Below are 5,888 nucleotides of genomic sequence, written 5' to 3' on the forward strand. Positions count from 1 at the left end.
GGGACTTGCGCTGCTGATTAGGGATCATATCACAGCTGTGTTAGGGAGGACACATGGGAGGGATCTTGCAGTGAGGCATTATGGGTGGAGCTCGGGAGCAGGAAGGGTGAAATCACAATGCTGGGAGTTTTCTATAGACCTCCCAACCGCCCACGGGAGACAGAGGAGCAGATACGTAGTCAGATAATGGAAAGACGTGAAAAAGCAGTGTAGTTCTGGTGGGTGACTTCAACTTTACTCTTATTAACTGGGATTCCCTTTGAGCCAAGGGCTCGGATGGACAGCAATTTGTTAGATGTGTCCAGGAGGGCTTTTTGAGACAGTATGTTGACAATCCAACCAGAGAGGAGGCCATACTAGACTTGGTACGAGGGAATGAGCCAGGACAGGTGATCAATGTTTCAGTAGGAGAGCATTTTGGGCTTAGTGATCATAACTCCATAAGATTTTGAGTAGTCTTGAACAAGGACTAGAATGGTCCTCAGGTGAGGCTGTTTAATTCGGCAAGGGCCAATTATATCCAAAATGGACAGGAACTGGGGAATGTGGATTGGGAGCAGTTATTTGAGGGCAAATCTATGCCTGGCATGTGGGAGGCTTTTAAAGACCAGTTGATTAAAGTGCAGGACGTGCATGTCCCTGCAAAACTGAGAGAATGGCAGGATTCAGGAGCCATGGATGACAAGGGAAATTGTAAGCTTAGTCAAAATGAAAAAGGAAGCATATGATAGGCCTAAGCAACTACAAATTGACGAAGCCCTTGAGGAGTATAGAGGAATTAGGAAGGAACTTGAAGGCAGAATTAGGAAGACTAAAAGGGGCCATGAAATATCTTTAGCAAACAGGGTCAAGAAGAATCCCAAGGCTTTTTATGCATATGTTACAAGAAAGAGGGTAGCAAGGAAAAGAATAGGCCCACTCAAGGACAAAGGAGGGAAGTTATGCGTGGAGCCCAGCAAGTGGGAGAGATTCTTAATGAGTACTTTGTTTGGTATTCATCGAGGAGAAGGGCATGACTGATGTTGAGGTCAGGGATGAGTGTGTGAATACTCTAGAGAATGTCAATATATTAAAAGGAGGAAGTTTTGGGTATCCTAACTTGCATTAAGGTAGACAAGTCCCCAGGGCCAGATGGGATCTATCCCAGGTTGTTGCGAGAGGCAAGGGAAGAAATAGCTGGGGCATTAGCAGATATCTTCACATCCTCTTTGATCACAGGCAAGGTTCCAGAGGACTGGAGATTAGCCAATGTTGCTCCCTTGTTTAATAAAGGAAGCAGGGACAATCTAGGAAATTATAGGCCGGTGAGCCTGAAGTCTGTGGTTGGGAAGGTCTTGGAGAAGATACTGAGGGACAAGATATATACACATTTGGAAGAAAGTGGACTAGTTAGTGACAGGCAACATGGTTTTGTATGGGGAAGGTCATGTCTAACCAACTTGATTGAATTTTTTGAAGAAGTATCAAAGATAATTGATAATGGAAGGGCTATGGATATAGTTTATATGGGCTTTAGTAAGGCATTTGATAAAGTCCCACGTGGCAGATTGGTACAAAAACTAAAATCATATGGGATTCGGGATAGGCTGGCTAGATGGACACAGCTCTGGCTTAATCATAGAAGACAGAGGGTAGCGGTGGAAGGGCGTTTTTCGGAATGGCGACCGGTAACTCGCGGTGTTCCACAGGGATCATTCTTAGGTCCTCTGTTGTTTGTAGTATATATAAATCATCTGGAGGAAAATGCAGGTGGTCTGATTAGTAAATTTGCAGATGACAGGAAGATTGGTGGAATTGCTGATAGTGCCGACGATTATGAAAGGATACAACAGGATATAGATAGATTGGTAACTTGGGCACAGAAATGACAGATGGAGTTTAGTCCAGACAAATGCGAGGTGATGCATTTTGGAGGATCAAATTTAGGTGTGAATTATACTGTAAATGGCAGAACCCTAAGGAACATTAACATGATGGATCTGGGTGTGCAGGTCCACAGTTCCCTAAAAGTGGTAACACAGGTGGCCAAGGTGATTAAAAAGGCATATGGCATGCTTATCCCTTCATCGGCCGGGGCTTGGAGTACAAGAGTTGGTAAACCATGTTGCAGCTATATAAAACCCTTATTAGGCCGCATTTGGAGTATTGTGTGCAGTTTTGGTCGCCACATTACCAGAAGGACATGGAAGCTTTGGAGAAAGTGCAGAGAAGGTTCACCAGGATGTTGCCTGGTCTTGAGGGCATTGGCTATGAGGAAAGGCTTGAAAGACTAGGATTGTTTTACCTGGAAAGACAGCGGCTGAGAGAAGACCTGATAGAGGTCTACAAAATTATGAGGGGCATAGAAAGGGTGCATAGACAGAGGCTTTTTCCCTGCGTTGAAGTTTCAATTACAAGGGGACACAGGTTCAGGGTGAGAGGGGGAAAGTTTAAGGGAGATGTACGAGAGACATTTTTCACACAGTAAGTGGTAGGAGCCTGGAATGCACTGCCAGAGGAGGTGATGGAAGCAGACACATTGATGGCATTTAAGAGGCAACTGGATCATTGCATGAATAGGGAGGGAACAGAGGGATATGGACTGAACAAGGGCAGAATGTTTGTTTTTTAGTTTAGTTGGAGCAAAATGATCGGCACAGGCTTGGAGGGCCAAAGGGCCTGTTCCCGTGCTGCACTTCTCTTTTGTTCTTTTGTTCTTAATTCTGTAACATGATTTCCTTTTGACTAAATCATCTTAAATCTGCAGATTACCTTGATGTTTTCTAATTCTTCTGCCATAATGTTTTAAATAGTAGTTCTAATATATTCCCTATGATGAATATTAAGCTAGTTGTATTTTCCTGTTTTCTCTCTCTCTCTCTGACTCCCTCTCTTTGACTAAATGTGTTACAATCGCTATTTTCCATTCCAACTAAGCTTTCCTAAATTCTCAGCAATTTTGAGAAATTAAAACCAGCACATCAACTAATCTCACCAGCCACCTCCAGTGAGATGCCACCAGCAGACACATATTCCCTTCCCCTCCCTTGTTCACCTTCCACAGGGATCATTCCCTCCAGGACACCCTGGTCCACTCTTCCTTCACTCCCAACACCCCCCACAGCCCCACGGCACCTTCCCCTGCAACTGCCAAAGATGTAACACCTGCCCATTTACCTTCTCCCTTCCCAGTAACCAAGGGCCCAAACATACCATCCAGATGAAACAACACTTCACCTGCACTTCCCACAATCTAGTCTACTGCATTTGCTGCTCACAATGTGATCTCCTCTACTCTGGGGAAACAAAACGTAGGCTGGGTGACCAGCTCACAGAACATCTAAGTGCTACCAAATAATCATTCTTTAAAGATTAGCCATTGCTTCTCTACTCTCAAATCTTTTAATATATTTCTCCAATCCATCATAGCCAACTTCCTCTCCATAACCTTGTAATTGCCTATATTTTTGAATTTGAGACCCTAGTTTCAGATTGAATTACATCTTTTCAAGCTTAATGGAAAATTGTATCATCTTCTGGTCTACTCTCGAAAGGTTCTTTTGCAACAAAATTATTAATTAAGCTTTTCTTGCTGTATAATACTAGATCTTAAATAGTCTGTGTTCCAGTTGGTTGCTCAATATATTGCTCCAGCAAATGATCTCATATACATTCCAGGAATTCATCCTTCACAACATTGGTGTCCATTCGATTTACTCATCTATATGTAGATTGAAATCATCCATTTTTACTACATCCTTCTTGCTACATGCATCTTAAATTTCCTGATTTATACCATGCTTGATGTTACCACTATTTATTGGAGGCCTCTAAACCACTATTACCATTTTTGCTACCCTTTGTTTCAAAGCTCCACACAAAAAGATTCTACATCATACTCTTCTGATCAGAGACCCTCTCCCATGAATATACAGATCCCATCCTTTAGGTACATATTCATTTGTTCAATCTTCATATTTCTATACTCTAGTATGTGGCAATGGGAACAAGTCTGAGATTACTTGCTTTTAGGTCCTGCTTTTTAGTTTGTGCCTAGCTCACTACATTCTACTCTTGGGACTTTCAATTTTCTGACCTGCTATCTATCTTTGCACAATTATATAATCATTTTATTTAAATATGATAGGCCCTCAACTTAGGACTTTTCTTTCTCATTGGAATGTGTCAATTCTGTATTTTTTGGTATCCCCCTAAGTATCTGGCACTGCATTTCTATTGACCTGTTCATGAACATAATTAGCTCCCTCTGCTTTCATGACCTTATAACTGCGCTGTCTAAGATCAAAACACTAGTCTTGGATCCACTCTTCCGTCTCTCAAACTGAATATATTTCAACTATATTATGATCACGACTACCTAAGGATGCCTTCACTATGAGGTTATTATTTAATTGCACAATGCAAAGTCTAGTACTTCCTGCTCTCTGGTTGGCTCCATAATGTGATGTTCTAAGAAAATATCCTTAAAACATTCCAATGAATTCCTCATTTTGGACAACCTGCCCCATCTGATTTTTCCAGTCTATATTCTGATTAAAATTCTCCATTATTACTGGCCAACCTTTCTGACAAGCTCTCATTCCTCAATAAAAATAAAAATATTACAAATGCTGGAGATCTGAATTAAAAGTAGCAATTAGTAGAGAAAGGGAGCAGGTCTGGCAACATCGCTGGAAAGAGAAACAGAGTTAATGTGCACTTTACAACCTTTAGGAGTTAACACTGAGTGCAACAACTCCAGGCCATGAACTTTATCCTCCATTTTGATCACAGCTAATCAATTTTCTGCATTTCATATCTACTTTTCATCTATATTTTTGGTCAGCTACAATTAGCAGCCTATTTGGCTTTTGCTCTGGGAACTTTCCATCTGTTGCGCTTGGTCCTCCTTCCCATTTTTTTTTTCAACAGCATAAAAGCTATCACTTTTCCAGCCACTTCTTTCAAAGAAGAGTCACATTTGGCTCAAAATATTAAGTTTCTCTGTCCACAGATGGTCTGTTATTTCTTCCATAGTACTCCATTCTACCATGTGGCTACTGTTGTTGGGCTGTACACCACTCCCTCAAGTGACATCTTGCCTTTATTATTTCTCGTCTCTACCTAAACTGCTTCTACATTCTGATTTCTAAACTTGAATTGTCCCTCTCTATGTGCTATAACCATCATCAATTAACAAAGCCACCTAAAACATTTTCCAGCTTCCTTTAGGTCCTAAGTGTCATTTACCCTTCAACATTCAGCTTCCAATTTATGTCACCCTGCAGTCATATCTCCATGATGATTACCATTGACTTGTTTTGTCCTGATGCTATTTGCTTTCAGATACAGAGCCTTTAGTTTTGTCATTTTATTATTTTTGTACCCTCTATCCAAATTATGCTGATTTATTCCTAGATTTGTATGATCTACCTCTTCTGTCACAAGCTATCACTTTCCATGTTGCATGTTTATATTGCTCATAATACATGAAGTCAAATGATTAGGGACTACAAACAACAAGTGCTGATCTGATCAGAATTATTGGCAATTACATATGGTAAATGACAAACCAGTCCACTTGTAACTGATGTTTAAGTAATTTAAAATAGTGACTAAGTTATGATGAATGTAATGAAATACTAACACGTTATAAACTCAGGAGGACAATGTCTTATTAATGGAATTATTTCAGCAGTATAATCACGACCCAGCTCAGATGACTTTTCATCACTACGATTTTGTCATTATTCTGAGCTGTGATCCTATACTGTAAAGAATCAACGTATTGAAACTCCACAGGTCAATGGTAATCCATCAGTAGGTCGTTCTGTTATACGTACAAACCAGTAATAATATTCCACGAGGTGTTGTCAGGCAGGCGTCACACTGGCCTTGGCTTTATCAGC

This window comes from Rhincodon typus, chromosome 21, assembly GCF_021869965.1.
Source record: "Rhincodon typus isolate 14 chromosome 21, sRhiTyp1.1, whole genome shotgun sequence".
NCBI lineage: Eukaryota > Metazoa > Chordata > Chondrichthyes > Orectolobiformes > Rhincodontidae > Rhincodon > Rhincodon typus.